Source organism: Elaeis guineensis, chromosome 13 (genome assembly GCF_000442705.2).
Source record: "Elaeis guineensis isolate ETL-2024a chromosome 13, EG11, whole genome shotgun sequence".
Classification (NCBI taxonomy): domain Eukaryota; kingdom Viridiplantae; phylum Streptophyta; class Magnoliopsida; order Arecales; family Arecaceae; genus Elaeis; species Elaeis guineensis.
The window spans coordinates 66,204,411-66,223,576 of NC_026005.2; the positions used below are offsets into that span (position 1 = coordinate 66,204,411).

A 19,166-nucleotide genomic window follows, 5' to 3' on the forward strand; every position below is an offset into this window, starting at 1 on the left:
CCTAATTACCATGAATGTAATTTAAGATATCAAAATTTAGTGACAAATTAAAATAATTGCCACTAATAACTATTTTTTATCGGCAAATGTATAAATTGCCATTATAAAATATATCTATATCGGCTTTTATTAGTAATTACCATTATAAATCATATTTATATCGATATTTATGAATAATTACTATTATAAAATATATTTTTATCTATATTTATTAATAATTATTATTATAAAATATATTTTTATCAATATTTATTAATAATTTCATAATTTATTTATTATTTATTTATAATTTTTGTCATTATAAAATATATCTATACCGACTTTTATTAGTAATTACCATTATAAATCATATTTATATCGATATTTATGAATAATTACCATTATAAAATATATTTTTATCTATATTTATTAATAATAATTATTATAAAATATATTTTTATCAGTATTTATTAATAATTATCATAATTTATTTATTATTTATTTATAATTTTTGCTATTATAAAATATATCTATACTGGCTTTTATTAGTAATTACCATTATAAATCATATTTATATCGATATTTATGAATAATTATCATTATAAAATATATTTTTATCTATATTTATTAATAATATTATTATAAAATATATTTTTATCAGTATTTATAAATAATTATCATAATTTATTTATTATTTATTTATGATTTTTGCCATTATAAAATATATCTATACCAGCTTTTATTAGTAATTACCATTATAAATCATATTTATATCGATATTTATGAATAATTACCATTATAAAATATATTTTTATCTATATTTATTAATAATTATTATTATAAAATATATTTTTATCAATATTTATTAATAATTATCATAATTTATTTATTATTTATTTATGATTTTTTTAATCTCTCAGATGTTTCGCGTGTGGAGGAAATTCTCTCGCATTTTTCTGCGCCTGGCTCAACCCACGAAACATTTCCCACTGACGCCAAGCTGCTCGTAATTTCGATTTATTTCCCCTGGCACCCGCAAGCGTAGGAAAAAAACTAGAGCAGTGAGTAGAACCGAGAGGCTAGGAGAGATAGGGAGAGATCGGCGTCGCTCCTCCCGTCGGAAGTGAGACAAGAAGAGATAGAGGGACATCGGCGTCGCTCCTTCCGTCGAACTCCCATCGAAAGGGAGACAAGGAGAGATACAGAGAGACAGTGTCGCTCGTCCCGTCGATCCCCCACCTCATAAAACCCAAATACTCTCTGATCGATCCCTTTGGTCTTCCCCACATCGTCCAGGATTCTGATCGATTCCTTCTTCCCAGGTTGGTTTTCCAATCGTGCTTTCTTTTGTGATGCATGCCCTGTTTCGGAGAGAAATTCCTTCAAAAATATAAGTTTTTTGTGCCCTGTTTTCTCTGCTTTATCTTCGATTTGTTGTTGCTTGGGGATTTTAACGGCATATTTCGATCTTTGTGTTGTCGTAGAAATGATTTTCTGATCCAAAATCCGATCTTTTTGGCCTTTGTTTTCTGATCCAAAATCCAAAGATCAGGATTTTGGATCTCTGTTTTCCGATCCAAAAACAATACCCGCCTGTGTGCACGTGTAGCACTTGCCCGCCGGCAATGACGTCCTGGCCTTGCCGTCACCGTCATCGCCACTGATATCGGGTTGGAACCTCCATCGCTGGGGTGGAGGGTCACTGTATTCTAATCCGAAAATGACCCGCTCGCCCGTCGCCAACACCATCGTCGGGGACCTCCATCGTCGGGAGAGCTAGGTCCACCTAAATATGTGTACAATGGATGAAATTATTCATGGGTTGATGGGGCTACCGATCGGAGAAGACGTATATGTACAGAATAATGAATCACATTGTTCACTTCACGTTGCTCTCTTCCCCCACACACTTATTTAAGTAAAAGTTAGTGGTTTGAACCATTCTAACCAAAAATTTCTGCACATTTAGATAGTGGGGGCAGAAGTCGATAGTTTGGATGAGCGACTTATTTTTTATTTATATTTTTAGTTTTTATTATATATGCTGATTTCGATTCTTTAGATTATGTTTGAATATTTTGATTTTTGTAATATATTTTTCGTATAATGTATAAAGTAGAAATGTATGCGGCATCTCCATTAATTTTTTTTTAATTTGTAAGATAGCTAATTATTATAGATAATTATAAACGCAAGAGATGGATGGAGTGTAGTAGAGTAAGGATTACTTGAATGGGGTAGAGAGCTTTCTCAATTCAGCATTCAAATTTGGATCTATTGATGGAAAAATCTCTTGTCCTTGCAAAAAATATGTATGTTATTATCATAGAAACCATGCAGAGATTTATGATCACCTTGTAGTCAATGGTATAATGCAAGGGTATGATGCTTTGGATTCTATTACATATGCAACTATTTCTAATGGAGTCACTATTAATGGAAAAGAAACATCTGGAGGCAATGATATGGTCAAAATGATACGTGAAGCATTTGGAGTTTATGATGAAGTAAATTTAAATTCAAATACAGAGCCTGTAGGTGAGGCAAATTTAGAAAGATTTGTAGAATCAGAATCCATGAAACATTCTCTGCCAGATGTTGAAAAATTCAATAAAATGATGGAAGATGCAGAGAAAGAATTATATCCAGGTTGCAAGGACTTTACAAAATTATCCTTTTTATTACATTTATATCATGTCAAGTGTTTGTATGGATGGTGCAATTCGAGCTTTGATGTGTTGTTAGATGTTCTGAGGCATGCATATCCTAACAGTGAGATACCAAAATCTTTCAATGAAGCAAAAAAAGTTATTGAACCACTGGGGCTTAAGTTTGAGAAGGTTAATGCTTGTCCCAATGATTGTCTTTTATTTAGAAAGGAATATGCTAATGATGATTCATGCTCAAAATGTGGGGCTTCTCGATGGAAAAACAATGAGAATGACCAACTCAATGATGTATCAACTTCAAAGAAACGGAAGAAGAAGAAAGTTCCTATGAAGATTATAAGGTATTTCCCCTTAAAATGGAGACTCCAAAGGTTGTTTATGTCATCTAAAACAGCAGATTTGATGAGATGGCATGCAAGGGACCGCAAGAAGGAAAATGGTATTTTAAGGCATCCAGCTGATTCTAAAGCATGGGAAAATTTGGACCAAAGGTATCCAGAATTTGCAAAAGAGTGTCGTAATGTCAGGTTGGGGCTAGCTAGCGATGGTTTTAACCTGTTTGGGACAATGCGAAGTGTATACATCATATGGCCAGTGATTCTAAATTCCATATAATTTGCCATCATGGAATTGTATGAAACAAGAATACTTTATATTGTCATTGCTTATACCTGGCCCAAAGTCACCTGAAAATGATATTGATGTGTTTTTACAACCTCTTATAGAAGAGTTGATTGAGTTATGGGAGGTTGGTGTAGAAACATATGATGCTTCAACAAAGACGACATTTCAAATGCATGTAGCAATTATGTGGACTATAAATGATTTTCCAGCATATGGAAATCTTTCTGGTTGGTGCACTTATGGTCAATATGCATGTCCATCTTGTAATGTGGATACCCATTTGAGACGATTGACACATGGAAAGAAGTTCTGCTATATGGGTCATAGGCGTTTCTTGGATTCTACACATAAATATAGGCATGATGCAAAATCATTTGATGGGTCTAAAGAATTGGGGCATAAACCTTTGGCTCGATCTGGATATGATTTGTTGGATCAATTAAAAGGAATAAGGTTTAGCTTCAGAAAGATGTGTGAACCAACGATGGGGTTCAAAAGGGAACATGGAGAAAGCAGAATATTTTTTTTGAACTTCCTTATTGGGAGCACCATCTCGTCAAGCATAATCTTGATCCAATGCATATAGAGACAAATGTATGTGGTAACCTTGTGCATACTTTATTGAATGTTGATAAAAAATCAAAGGACAACTTGGGGGCTCATCGTGATTTGCAAGAGATGAAAATAAGACCAGAGTTATGGGTTGAAAAATGAGGTTCTAGAAGGGCTTATTTGCCCCTATCATGTTTCACAATGTCTCCTTATGAGAAAAATTTTTTTTATAAAATTTTGAAAAATATAAAATTTTCAGAAGGTTATGCATCAAATATATCACATTGTATTCACAAAAATCATAAATTTTCTGGACTTAAGAGCCATGATTATCATGTTCTAATGCAGCAACTTATCCCTCTTGCAGTATGAGAGACATTGCATGACAAAGTTAGTTCTGTTTTGATTGAGTTTTGTAGCTTCTTTCAAGGACTATGTAGTAAGTCTCCTAAAGTAGATGAGCTTGAGCTTTTTGAAGGAAAAGTTGCTCTAATTCTTTGTGAAATAGAAAAAAATTTTCCACCATCTTTTTTCACTATTATGATGCATTTGATCATTCATCTAGCAAGCGAGGCAAAGATTGCTGGCCCTGTATTCTATCATTGGATGTATCCCATTGAGAGGTAAAATTTTTATTAATCAGTTAGCTTGTTTTGATGGTATATTGTATATAAAGTAAATGCAAAATAATTAAAAACTATTATTTGCATAGGTATCTAGCAAGGTTAAAGTCCTATGTTCGAAACCGAGCACGTCCAGAGGGTTCGATTGCAGAAGCATATATAGCAAATGAATATTTATTCTTTTACTCTCGATATATCCAATCATCTATAAATGATATTGATAATGATCTAGACACTACAAAAAAATTGTTAATTAGCGATGGATAAAATCCATCTTTACTCAGTCTCTTTTCTATCGCTAAATCTGATAGAGACCGCCTAGTGACTGATTAGCGATGAAACTAAGGCTGTAGCAAAAAGCTTCGTCGGTAAACTAGTGATGGACATTTTTGCTGTCCATAATCTGTCGCTAAATTTATTTAGTAATAGATTAGTGACGCCATTTCGGTCGTTGCTAAAATCATGGCACAATCGTAATTAGATGCAATAATTTGTCTCTAATGTGTCACATTTTTGTTGCTAAAAAAATAAAAAAAAATTAAAATATCGCTAATCCGTCATTATGCGGTCTTTAATATAGTTACAAAAAATTATCATATGTCACTATTCTGATAGTATTCAGTTGATAATATAATATATGATTTGTCGCTACTTTGTCACTAGTCTGTCATTAAAACTAAATATTTTCCATCGCTATGTTATCAATATGTGGTCGTTAATGTAGTGTCTCGTTAGTCGCTAGTTTGTTACTAGTGTGTCGTTAAATATAAATATATTTTGTTTCTATTCTGTCACTACACTATTTACCTAACATCTTTGTTAGTCTTTAATCTGTCACTATTCTGTTGTTAATTTTGTTCTTAAGATTAAATTCCATCAAGAGTCTGTCTCTATTTTGTCACTAAAATTTTTAATTTTTCTTCCTATTTTTTTCAATACCTAAAATTAATATCTGTGTTACTAATAACATCCCACAATATTCAGTCTCCTATTCCCTGCATCAGGCTATATCAATTCCTCCATTTTCACAAGATACACTCAATTATGAAATCTATAATATTTTATCCAAAACCACTAAATTATAATATTCACAATACCATAAGTACTATGTGCAAATGCACATAGAATACATATAATGTCAATTACATATGTCTAAAACACATGAAATACCCAAACAATAAAGTATCCAAAACATAACAAGTGGCACAAAATAAACTATGAAGTGCCTAGATTTGTTATCTCCTCCACCACAGCTATGTCCACTTCTATCTTCCTCTGTCGCATGTTGCTTCGAAGTAGAGCCCTAAACATCATATATCCATGTATAAGTATGATACAGCACAAAAAATGAAGAAAGATATAAAAGTTATATTTTTTCAACTACCTGAGGTAGAGTTGGAGTTTGAGCCACCGAAGGAAATGTTGATGGAGTGTATGGGTGTGGTGGCATCCATCCAGGAGAAGCAGCCCACCAAGCAGATGACCAACGCCATGGAGCTGTAGTGGGAGTCGTGTTCGAAGATCTAGGAGAATTCTCAATTGTCGATCCAGATGATGTCAGTGGTGGTTGTGGATGTATCAATTGAGACAAGCCATGAAGAATCCGGTCTATAGATTGTTGTTGTGCAAGAAGAACCTGACCTATTGAATTTTGTTGTGCTTGAATATTCTGATTTAACTTATCCATATTCTCCCACATAAGATGCATCTCTCTTGTCACCTCATCGTTCGAATGTGGCTATGCACCACATCCAATGGTGCTATTTTAAGATGATGGATTATTGGATTTTGATGGAGGAACTAAGGTATAACCTAATCCAAACACTCAACCTTTTTTGGAAGGTCCCGCAACAACCAGCCAAGCCTCCTCATCTAGAGAAGGATGGGAAGATAAGTCCTCACCATACTTCTGTCGCATGATAGTATCATATTTCTCCTATAATGTAAAACCAAAAAAAAATTCAGTATATAAACAATTAATATGACAACATGCCTTATGACACTAAATATATGCAAAATAGAAAAGAACAAAAGAAGAAAAATACTTACACTCACTATCTTTGCTTTCTCAGATGTAAATATACTATCTTTTCTCTTGTGAGTGTATTCAAATAACTCTTTATGACATATCGGTCTGCCGAGCATCATTTCCTGTAATAATTTAAAGACCGTAAATTAATGCTCAATGCTAATGAAAAAGTACCATAAAGGCAACAACATTTACTTTAAATATGTCTCCAAACATTGATCTGAACTCAAATGTCAACAACTACAGTAAAAAAAGAAATGAAAAAACACTAATGCCGTTGATTCCTATCTTCTCAAGTCCTCTATTTTGGTTTGTTGCTACAATGTATCTTTTGTTACAGCTTAAATAAATATTATATCTTCTACCAAAAACAACATTAATCTAAAAAAGATGGGAAGTTTGGAATATTGATGGTGTAATTAAACACGTCTCCAAATATTAGAAAAATCAAAAATCAAATTTGAAAATCAAGATGCTTGCAGGATAAGATTAGTGCCAAAGAAAATCCTAAAAGTACATACCATACACCTACCATGAGCATACATGGTAGCAGACCCGCCTGTGTGGATGCTCATATCAGACTGTTGACGGTTCTTTGATGCAGTCTTCGACTTCTTCTGCCATCCTTTCTTTGTCCATTCTACCACCAAACTAGTCCATTTCTTAGCAGTCATAAAAGAGGGCCCTTTACCAATTGTTTCACTCAAATCTTCTGTATTACTATTTTGCATTACCTATTTTCTTAAATAGTTTAACCTTTGACTAAGTCATCTTCCTGCAACCTTCATGAAAACCTTTTTCAATACACTTTTAGTAAGACCAGGAGCAAATTTATAACTATCCTGTAAATGTTATAGAAACACATCAATTAGTAAAAAGTATTAACCTAAAATCAATAAAAATAAGAATCAAGTATGTAATTACTAAACAAGTTTGTTTCATATATACAAGAAACTCATCAAACAAGAAGTTCTTCAACTCCATGGGATACATGGACCATCTGATACAACCATTTGGAAGGTTATCCAACATCTTCCTTGAGATGTATCGCGCGGCATCACGGGATAGAATTTCTCCCTAAAATATAAATATTACAAAAAAACCATAGTTAAGTGCCAATATGTACATTTATACAATATAGAACAACCACAAAGCCTACTTTTATTTTGACTCATGGTGCATGTGCAGGAACAACAGTTAACTCAATCCCAACTAAGACAGGCTCTTCATCATCTTCGGAGACCGATTCTGATTCTCTTGATGCTTATATTTGCAGCTGCTGTGTGTGGTACTGTGTCTTGGGTTACCTCTAATCGTGGCACTGTATCTCGAGTAGCATTGTCTTGGGTTGTCTCTAAATGTTCTGGAGGTGCGTTGTCTTGGACTATCTCCGATGGTGTGGTATCTTGAGGTGCATTAACTATAGTTGGAGATGCCGTTAAGTTTGGAGGTGTAGTCTCTTGAGCTGTATTTTTATCCAAAATACAGGTATTTATGTCATTATGCATTCATGTCATGACCATGTGAAGATCATTTATTAGATATGCTGCTATTGTCAGTAATTAAATATGCTGCTATTTAATCTTCTTTTATAAGAAAAGAACCATTAATCACATTAAATATCTTGATTACATACTTCAATTATTTCCAAAAGTAGTTTTTAATTCAATAAATACCATACTGCATTTATCATCAGCAGAATATAAAAAATAACATGCATGCCAAATGCAACTCACAAGTTGTGTGGTTAGATGGAGATCGTCGCGGAGATCCATCTTCAGATTGATGTTGATCACCCCCTTTTGACATTTGCGCACAATATTTTGTGATCCCCCTTTTTGGAGCCAACTTTCCTTCTTTAGAATTCTTCAAACTCTTCAAACATCTCATATTGTTTTCTGAAACAAATATCACATAGTAAAAAACATCATGAAAACTCATATAAATACATAAAAACTAAAGAGAATAATTTTTTTTAAAAAAACACAACATTATACTTATTGCAATATTAAACAAAATTAGTATCATCGTCACTAGGTGCATCTGGTTCCAACTCGATATTGTCTCTCGTCTCACCATCATCACGGTCATGTTGGAGCTCTTCTTCCTCTTCTTCTATATCCTCAACTTTGTCTCCATCATCAATATCATCAACATATCTTAACACCTCTCTTGGATCAACTTCTTCTACTTGATCAAACTGTTCTACTCTAGCTTTCACTTCCCTTCCAGTCAATCGAAGTATAGGACCTTTTTTCTCCATAGTGGATTTAATAAATGCATCTTTTTGTTTTCGAAACATATGATTCGAGGGAAGAAATCTTCGATGACAGTCAAACCAACATGACTTCTTACTGCCACCCTTTAGTGTAAAAGACTTGGTATCTCCCATACAGTAAGGACATGCAAGTCTACCATGTGTGCTCCATCCTGACAACATTCCATAAGTGGGAAAATTACTAATTGTCCACATTATTGCAGCCTTCATGTTAAAATTTTGTTTTCGATGTGCATCAAAAGTGCAAATGCCCTCATTCCACAACACCTGTAGTTCATCGATTAATGGCCTTAAGCAAACATCTATACTTTTACCAAGTGACTTTGGACTAGGAATGACCAATGTTAAGAATAAATTACGTCTATCCATGCACATTCCAGGAGGTAGATTATACGGAGTCAAAAAATAGGCCTGCATGAATAAGGTGTTGAGCTTGATGTGAATGGGTTGAATCCATCGGTACAAAGACCTAATCTAATATTCCGACAATCACTTGAAAACTCTGGATGCATCAAATCAAATTGCTTCCATGCTTCCCCATCTGTCGGATGCGAAATTACAACAGAATCACGTCGAACCCCTTCCTTATGCCATCTCATATGCATTGCAGTCTTGCTTGACATATACAACCGTTGGAGTCTAGAAGCAAGAGGAAAATATCGCAATACCATATGTGGTATATTGCATTTTTTTTGCCCACCTCCTCATTGGACTTGAATCGAAGATGACCACATACAGAATAGTCTATTTTCTGACTATCATTCATGTAGTACAACATACAAAAATTTGGGCAAATATCTATCTTTTGATAGCTCAGTCCCAATTCCTTCACAATTTTTTTTGATTGATAGAAATTTTCAGACAACTTCTCATCCTCAGGCAACATACTTTTAATTTTTAAAAGCATTCGATTGTAACATGCCTTGCTCATACTAAACTCTGATTTCAAATTCAACAACTGAGTAACTGCTGATAACCTAGTATGCTTACTGCAACCCTCCCATAGTGACTCGCCGGCATCTTTAAGCAATTCATAGAACTTAGCAGCTATTGGATTTGGAACTTCATCAAAATCCTCCCTAGCATCATTATTCAATTCAGACATCCTTATGGTATCTATAACCATATCCATATAAGAGTTCATACCATCTACCACTCCTCTATCAATAGCATTAGGATCAGACTTCAGATCTAGAATAAGATTCTCCATGCAGCATCCAGGTCTGATAGCCATCAACAAAGCCTTTCTTGTAGAGATGAACCATCACTTCATCAGGTATCAAGAATTTTCTATTCTTACACTTAAGACAAGGGCAAAGAATTTTTCCATTTTCCATGTGCGATGGATTAGAAATTGCAATGTCAATAAACTTAGCAACTCCATTTTTTAAATTCATCTGTCACCATTCCTTTATAAATCCTACGATGCATCCAACTTCGATTCATCATCTCTGTATATTCTATAAAGTGATAAATAACAAAATCTAAGCAAACATATACTTAAAAGGTATGCAAAAATTTAAAAAAAAAAACAAGAGAAAAAAAAATGAAATGAAAAGCCCGCCGTTCCAACTTCATCTTTCCGTTTTTTTTTTTTTTTTCATAATGAAAGGAACCTAAGAAACCGACATGATGAAGTCCTCCATTCCAACTTCATGTTCCCGATTTTTTTTTTGTCATCTCAACAATCAACTACACCGCCACAATGAAAAAACTTATCAGGTTTCAATCGGTTGACATGAAGTCCTCTTTCCCCATGTATAGATCTCTAAAAAAAAAAATGAAAGGAACATGATAAACTGACATGATGAAGTCCTCCGTTCCAACTTCATCTTCCCCCTTTTTTTTTTTTCATCTCAACAATCAACTCACACCGCCACAATGAATTATTTTAGAAAAAACCCAATGGAACCTGAGAAACCCCTCCAAGAAGTGGAAATCAATGATCAGGGGAAAAGTTTTACCTGAAATTTTTCTCTTCCCTCTGTTTCGTGGATTTTTCCTCTGCTTCTCCGGTTTTGATCTCCTTTTTCCGTCCTCAAGAGTCCCAACCGGGTGGGAGGCTTGCGGCGGCCGAACAGGGGTGGACGATGGGGTTTCGCGTAGGGTATTTCCTTTTTTTTTTTTTTGGTTTCCGGTTTCAATCGGGTGGGAGGCCGAATAGGGTGTGGATGCCCTGTTTTTCTTTGCCTTTTTCCGTCCTCATGAGTCCCAACCGGGTGGGAGGCTTGCGGCGGACGAACAGGGTGACGTGATTTCAATCGGGTGGGACGATGGAGGCTTGCGGCGGACTTGGAGAGGTGGACGATGGTCTGTGGAATCGCGTTGGCTATTTCCTTTTTTTTTTTTTTCTGTTTCAATCGGGTGGGAGAATGGCGCTGTATTCCCTTAATTTTGTTTTAATTTCGATTTCAATCGGGTGGGAAGATGGCGCTGGTGTTTCCTCAGTGATCAATCTTAATCGAGTGGGGGCTTTAGCGCGGGTTGCCAGGCGCCAAGCAAAATTTTAAGTTTGAAATCCATATTTAATTTATTTTAAATCATTGTTAACGTAGAACTGATAATTAGATCAAGTTAAATTAAATATTAATTATATCAAAAATTTATCAAGTCTAATTCAATCTATTTATATTAGTAAAAAATTTTTAATTTGAATGTAATTTGATCATTAATTAGATAGTGATCTGATTTAATCCATGTAATCTATTTATTAAATAGATCAAATTAATATAAATATATATAGATTTAATATGTTAAATCGATTTGGATTTAATGGATTTAAATATACAACAAAAATAGATTAAGCATATTTGAAATAAATTAATGATCCAAGAGGGCCATCAGATTTCAATCGTTGGACTTGGAGAAGTTGTTGGCTTGTAAACTAAAGATTAATTGATTAGGATTAAATTTTATGACATTAATTGATTTATCTTAAAAATTTTAATACATAAATCATAAAATAGACAAGTAAATTAACTGTAATAAAGAATAGTTTAATTTAAACAAATAATTATCAAAATTCAAGCTTCCATCTCTATTCTATTTCTATTCCGCCCCTATTACAGATAAAAAATAAAGATTCATCTCTGTTATCGCTCGATTATCACTACACAACTATTGTTCTCAAAATACAGTTGCTAATTTGTCGCTAGTCTCTCTCTAATATTTTATTTGAGAATACATATCCATTGATAATTGGTCGCTATTCAATCCCTAAATAAAAATTATTCAGGATATATAATATGTCGCTAATCTATCATAATATCGTCGCTACATATATCACGGATTTGTCCATGATCATTCTTTATACTATCTCTAAAAGGTATTATGTGAAGAACAACATCCGTCTCTACTTAGTCTCTATTCCATCTCTCTTTTTCATATCATTGTCGCTATTCTATCGCTACATCATTATTAATATTACATGAAAATTACGCACCAATTTTAATGACTGATGCATATCCATTATAATATTATTGCTATATAGTGGTCATATTCCGTCACAAATCTGTCGTTAGATCACCTACAAGTGCTATGGTGACAACGTTTGATTGTTGTCACTATGTTGTCGCTATTCCGTCTCTTCTTTATCACGATGGTGTCGCTATTTTGTCGCTACACTGTTACTAAAATTACATGATAATTGTATGCTAATTTTAACGACTGATGCATATCTGTCACAATTCCATCATTATAATGAATCATATAGCGGTCATTATTCTGTCCCAAATCTGTCGCTAGATCACCTACTGATTGCTATAATGATCATGTTTGAGTGTTGTCACTATGTGGTCGCTGTTTTGTCTCTCTTTTATCAGAAAAGTATCACTATTCTGTCGCTACACCGTTAATAAAAATATATAAAAATTACAGGCCAATTATAGTGATGGATATTTTTTTATCCATATTCCATTGCTATTGTAAATTTTATAACCATTACGAATCTATCACAAATTAGTCACTAATGCACCTGCGAGTGTTTCAGCGACAACTTTTATAGTTTGTCACTATGTTGTCATGATTCCGTCACTATTAGTGACGGCATACCAACTGATCTAAGATGTTACTAATTGTCTGTCTCTAAACTGGCAGATTCTAGTAGTGAGAAGTAGAGAAAGGATCATGCGTTTTTCCAATTGAAGGACAGTCATATGGAAGTATTGAAACATTTATGATGGACAACAAAATATGGACTCAAGCACATCGATATGTGCTTTTTAATTGTGAATCTGAAATGATATCACACCTTAAAAGGTTAGTATAATACATATATAAATGTTGTCTACATATATATATATATTCAATAATAATGCTTTTACATATTGCAGGGAACATGAAAAGTCAATCAAAAGAAAAAATCATAAATGTCATTTAAATCCACATGATTTAGTAGCTAAGCATAATGAAGAATTTCATGAATGGCTGAAGGAACATGTAAGCATAGGTTATTTTCTTTAGTAAAAAAGGCATTTAGAATCAAAGTCTGAAAATAAGTTTTTTTTTTCCTCAAACTATCCAGGTTATGGACTTTGATGATGATGAAACCATTGGGCCAATCTCTGATGAGATTAAAATACTTGCTCAAGGGCCAAACCATATTGCAAAAAGGTTTAAAGCTTTTACTATGGATAATGGTTATAAATTCCGAACTGAAGAGTCTGAAAGGGAAATGAATACCCAAAATAGTGGAGTTATGGTTTTAGCAAAAACAAAAAGTTATGCAAGTAGATGGGACACACAACCAAAGTTGGGAGACATTAACTATTATGGCAGACTTACTGACATTATAGAGTTGAATTACTATGGCAGATTCAAAGTTGTTTTATTCAAGTGTGATTGGGTTGATATCACACAAGGAAGAGGGATAAGAAAAGATTCCTTGGGATTCACTCTTGTTAATTTTTCTCAGTTGAGACACACTGGCGAGCACTTCAATGATGAGCCATTTATGTTTCCATCATAAGCTGAACAGGTAATATTTGTCCAAGATCCTAAAGATCGTGAATGGTTCATTCCAAGACAGATAATTCCTAGAGATGCCTTTGATTTGAGCATGGAAAGTGGGCCTCAACTTTCGATCACAAACTTAGAGAATAAAATCATCGATTGGGTTAGAAGAGATATTGATGGGATATTAGTTGATATTGAGGAAGCTGAAGCCGATAATATAGAAGAAGATAATTGAGGTTTTCTTTTGATGATGTATATGACAATGATTTTTGATTTTTAGTTAATTATAATTAAGTGTTTTCTTTTAATGATGTACATGACAATGATTTATGATTTTTAATTAATTACAATAAACTATTTTCTTCTGATGATGTATATGGCAATGATTTATGATCTTAGTTATATTGAGTTCTAATTTTTTTCTTTTACTATTATATGTTGGATTTTTTTTTAATTACTGTATTTCTTTTCATTTACTGTTATTGAATTGCCACTAATTCAAAAGATGTTGTATTTAACATATTATTACAGATATTATGGAGAAATCAAGAAAACATCTCATGGAGCCTTGAGTGGACAATCATAGTCAAGCTAAAAGTAATATGCCTTTACGATCTCAACGACAAAATCTATCTCAAAGGCAAAATGAAGATTTCGAAGAGGAAGGACAAGCGGAAGAAAATACATGAGGTATAACATATTTAGTTACAAAGTACTTATCAATCTAAAAAAATAAATATTTTGCCTTTAATTTATTTTTCAGCCCGACTAAATAGAAAAGCAAAGGATTGTAACACTAATACATATGATGAGGCTCGCAAGCAAAGAATTGAGAAAAATAAAAGGATAATTGAGGTGATTCATTGTGAATTTATCAAGTCTTACATTTCTTTCTCAATTATTAATTATAGATTAAGAAAGAATAATTCTTTAATCAATTGCTTTAACCATTCTCTTCTTAAGGAATTAGAAATTTTGAAGATTTCAAAAAGCTTGACAGAAGTCACAAATTCAGCAAAAAAGATCTCGATATAAGCTTAAGTTTTTGTTGATTAATTCTTCATTAAGAACTAACTATTTGCTTGATGTCTATTTTTCTCTCTCTATATATATATATTAAATTTTTGTAGCAGCAGCACATTTCAAAACAGAGATCATCCAAGAGCAATATCATATTGGAACCAAGGCACTCTTCTCATTTGGGTCATCAATCAAATAGTTACATGGAGAATGATGAGTCTCACTCGGAACATCACAATAATAGTGATATTGTTTTTTATGATGATTTAAGTTTTGAAGTAGAAGAGGAAGAAAATACAACAGGTATGATATAGTATTATATATTTGTTTGTGATGTAGGACAAAATCTAATGTATGAAGTCTTTAAAATTTATGACATAGATATAAAAAAAATACCTGAACAAAGGGCTGTACGTGGACCTACTCTATTAGTTGATGTTTGAGACATGCCTGAAGGAAACACAATTGTTGTAAAGTTTAATGTTCATGGGCAACCAATTGATGAAAAAGGGTGAGTGCTAGCTAGTTTTTAAGGTATTGTGGCAAGAGATGCTACACTAACTCCTTTGAATTTTAGCGATTGGAGAACCTTTCCAGAGGAGAAAAAAAGCAAACTTTTGGCATTTATGAAGGTAAAGTGGTTACTTATATTTATTTTTTTATTATTAAAATATTATGAGTTGTATGGAGTCTGTGTTTCATAATTTGTTTTGGTTATTTTTATCTTTTTACATTGCAGACAAAGTTTACTATTCCATTAATTGGTGATGATTGGGTACTTAAATCCATATCAAAAAAATAGAGGGATCACAAAAGTAATTTAAAGGTAGAGTATACAGAAAAATATAGAACTCTACAGGAAATTCTAATAAATCTGACCGTATACCAAGAGATCAACGGAACACTTTGGTCAGTTATTGGCATTCAGAAAAAGAAAAGGTATATTTCTTATCTCATTTTTATTCAACTACTTATAATTATTGTTTTTTTTCTTTTCTACTTATACTTTTGTGGTTTTTTAATCATAGAAACGTAGTCACATAAATAGAAGTAATCATGCAAGGCAAAAGATGGCCCATGCTGTAGGATCAAAGAATTTTACACGTTTGATGGCAGAAAAGATATATTTCAATTAAATACTACATACATTAATATACAGTATGAATTATTCATTACTTTTTATGATTGACTAGGCAAAAGATGGTGTAGAGCCCTCACATGCAGAAATATTTATAGAAACACATAAACAGCGAAAAGATGGGAGACCAATTGATAGTGATTCAGTCCAAAAGATTGTGAGAATATACGACCCTTCAATATAGAGTATTTTGGTATACTATTTTTTTTTTATTTTGTTCCTTTTAAACTGAATTGCTTCTTTTTTATAAATAGGTGATGATGCAGGAAAAACTAAGCAACAACCAACATAATAATAAAGAATCTAGAGATAGTGTTGCTTGGGATGGTGATATATATTCACAAGTGATGGGGGCAGAAAGAGCTGGCCAAGTATGTGGTTTAGGACTGGGTCCAACTCTCTTTAAGATGTGGGGTAAAGGTAGTAGAGTTTCTTCAAGTAGTATGTCATCAGAGTAAGGAGTTCAGATGCATAAGTTACAAGAAGATATGAAAGTGATGCAATAACTTCATCTTGAGGAGATGAATGTCATGAAATAAAAGCAAGAAAAACTAGAAGCTGAGCTTGCTTTGATGAGATCATATATGAGAAGGTTCGTGCGTCTTGAAGACTTGCCTTCAAGTTCAAATGATACAACAAATAGACAGGTAATATTTTTCTTTTTTTATAATTGTATATCATTTGTTGGATTAATGATAATGAAGTAAAATGATTTTCTTTTTACTTTTTTAGTAGGTTCCAGATGCTGCTAGTGCTCATGGAAATACACAATGGATTCATGGACAACGCAACACCACTCAAATTCCTTTTGTATCTCAACTTCCAAGTCAAGGTAAAGCATTGTATTTTATGGTGGTTGTCTTGAGAACTTAGTTTGTTATGGTGGTTTACTTATTTTTCTTTGCTATTTTATTTATGTCGGACTTTTTAAATGAAAAAAGTATCAAAACAATCGGAATGCTAGACAATTGAGGAAGTTTCAAGTTTGAGTAATTTGGTTTCGAATGGTAAAACCTGAAACTCGATATAATTAAACATATCTTATGTGAATTATTTGAGTTATTTGGTTTTCTTGAATGTGGTTGGAGATAGGCCTTTGCTGATTAGTTTAGTATGCAAATTTATAATGACCTTACCATCATCAAAGTAGATCTACTACCACTTACTAGTTACCACTTATTAGGCTCTTGACATAGCATAAATTAAGTTTTCACCTACATATGTAACTTCTATATCAAAGATAAGTAATTATAAGAAACAATGTTTGCAATAGTATAAGTTAATTGCTTTTGGCTCTTGTAAATGGTCAATAAGATCTTTAGTATGACTTAAGGAATGAATTTCTTTTAGAAATATATGTGTATGCATGTAAATGTACTTAATATTAGATGTCAGTTCTCAAATGAATGTACCGATGGAACCTAATAAATGCACAAGTGGTAGTAATTAGTGCATATATAATATTGGTCAATACAAATTTTAAAATTTCTCAATTAATAGTTACATCTTTTAGGAATAGAATTATGATAGTTTGGTCGTAAAGTCCAAAATATATTGTTCTTGCAAAATAAAAATAGAGAAAACTACTTTATTACATGGATTTCTTTTTGCAAAACACCTCCATTAATAATATAAATATATATATACTTTAGAATCATCATAATCTAAGTATATTCAGTAAAAAATTTTACATCATAACTTTGAGAAACTATGAAAGCAAAAAAAAAAAAAAAAACAATCTGTTTGACACTTTTGTCTGCTATAATTTACCACCAAATCTAATGTTAACTAGGAGCAAAACCTCCTAGCTACAATGAGAGATCTGGCTAGTTCTCTTTGCTAGTTTATTGTTACAATAACTATTACTGCTAGTGTAATGTCCAGTTTGCACTAAAGAGTAGCTAATATGCTTTGGTATAAATTTTTTTGATATGACTCATGGTAGATTTATAATATCTTATAGTCTTCAGCATTATCATTTTCTATGAACAAATTGCAATATGTGCAGTTTCTAGCATAGGAGACAGGTTAGAAAGGTAACACTTGAACCACATTTAAATTTGAACCTTCAGTCGCAAAGTTTTGCTATAATAATAAAATTTGATAAGATTTTTGATCATAAATATAAATTTTGGGTCTAATGACAACTAGGTGTCTATTTTAATATAATAAATGGAGAAAACTGAATTCTTCTCCTTTTTTTCTTCAACAGGAACATAGCATATCAAAAAAAAGCAACATTTTGTGGTGAATTGGAGTTGGATTTTCAGCAGGATTTCAGATCTCCCAGCTCTCAATTTTTCTTCTAGTCTCATATTTTTTGCACCATGAGTTCCTTGAACTAATGCTTTTAATGTAAGGGTACTATTTTGACAAGTGTGTTTCAGTGTAATATATTGTTCAAAAACAGAGATCTGTATGCAAATTGAAAAAACTTATGCTGTAACTTTTTGAGTAATAGCATCAATTATGCTGATGCAAGTTTCATAGTATAGTAATATATGAAATCTTTCTGAATATTTATGATGTTTCTAGCAGTGATATTACAGTTGTTGTCTACTACCATAGCAATGTAATCAAGTCAAAGTAGATTATCATATAGTGAAAATGATACAACAAGCTATCTTTCATGGCAATTTCATGGTAATACTAATTGTCATAAAATACAGAATTACAATTTTAACGGTAATTATTGCAGCTGCAAAAAATTAGATTTAGAGGCAATACTCACAGATTTTAACAGCATAAAAAATTGCCACTTTAAGGTTTGAAAAAATTTTTCCTGATGATTATTATTGCCATAATATATGTTCTAATCGTCAGTTGACTCATCCTATTACGGCATTAATAATTGCCACCTTAAATTTTGAAAATCTTTTTTCGGTGATTATAATTGTGGTAATAGGTGTTTCAAGCTTCATCTGTACAGTGCCCTATTACAGCAAAAATAAATGTCGTAAACAATTACCATCAAAAGCTCTGACCTTTTTCGGCAATTAAAAGGCCTTTACCGACATTGCCATTAATCACTGGTAAAATCTTTCCTGACACTGCCTTAGGCGGCAGAATGCTTTTTGCTGGTAAATACATTAGCGGCAAATATAATCGCTGCTAAAGGTAGTAAAAATCACCACCAAAACCTATTTCTGTTGTAGTGGCAAAAGCTTTAGTTGGCATGCTCTCAAGTCGACTCAAGTTGGGTGCCAGTCGACTCAAATGAACAATGGTAGAAAAGAAAATTTTTAGAATAAAAAAGGTTTAGGTCGAGTGGTAGGCTCGAGTCGACTTAAATTGGTTGAGT

At 32.7% G+C, this 19,166-nt stretch overlaps 3 long non-coding RNA genes across 3 annotated transcripts; 1 reads left to right on the forward strand and 2 right to left on the reverse strand.

The window, feature by feature from the left end:
- Window positions 1-5,526: 5,526 nt before the first annotated feature.
- LOC140853351 (uncharacterized) lies at window positions 5,527-7,128 on the reverse strand. The gene is made up of 4 exons (XR_012136351.1): window positions 6,998-7,128; window positions 6,497-6,598; window positions 5,832-6,383; window positions 5,527-5,750 (listed from the first exon to the last, which is right to left on the reverse strand). It is a non-coding gene; the product is annotated as an uncharacterized lncRNA (long non-coding RNA).
- A 675-nt stretch (window positions 7,129-7,803) lies between these two features.
- On the reverse strand, window positions 7,804-11,092 carry LOC140853352 (uncharacterized). The gene is made up of 3 exons (XR_012136352.1): window positions 10,719-11,092; window positions 8,213-8,374; window positions 7,804-7,941 (listed from the first exon to the last, which is right to left on the reverse strand). It is a non-coding gene; the product is annotated as an uncharacterized lncRNA (long non-coding RNA).
- Window positions 11,093-15,473: 4,381 nt separating this feature from the next.
- Window positions 15,474-18,382, forward strand: LOC140853397 (uncharacterized). Its single transcript, XR_012136456.1, has 3 exons — window positions 15,474-16,512; window positions 16,601-16,697; window positions 18,078-18,382. It is a non-coding gene; the product is annotated as an uncharacterized lncRNA (long non-coding RNA).
- The last annotated feature ends 784 nt before the right edge of the window (window positions 18,383-19,166 follow it).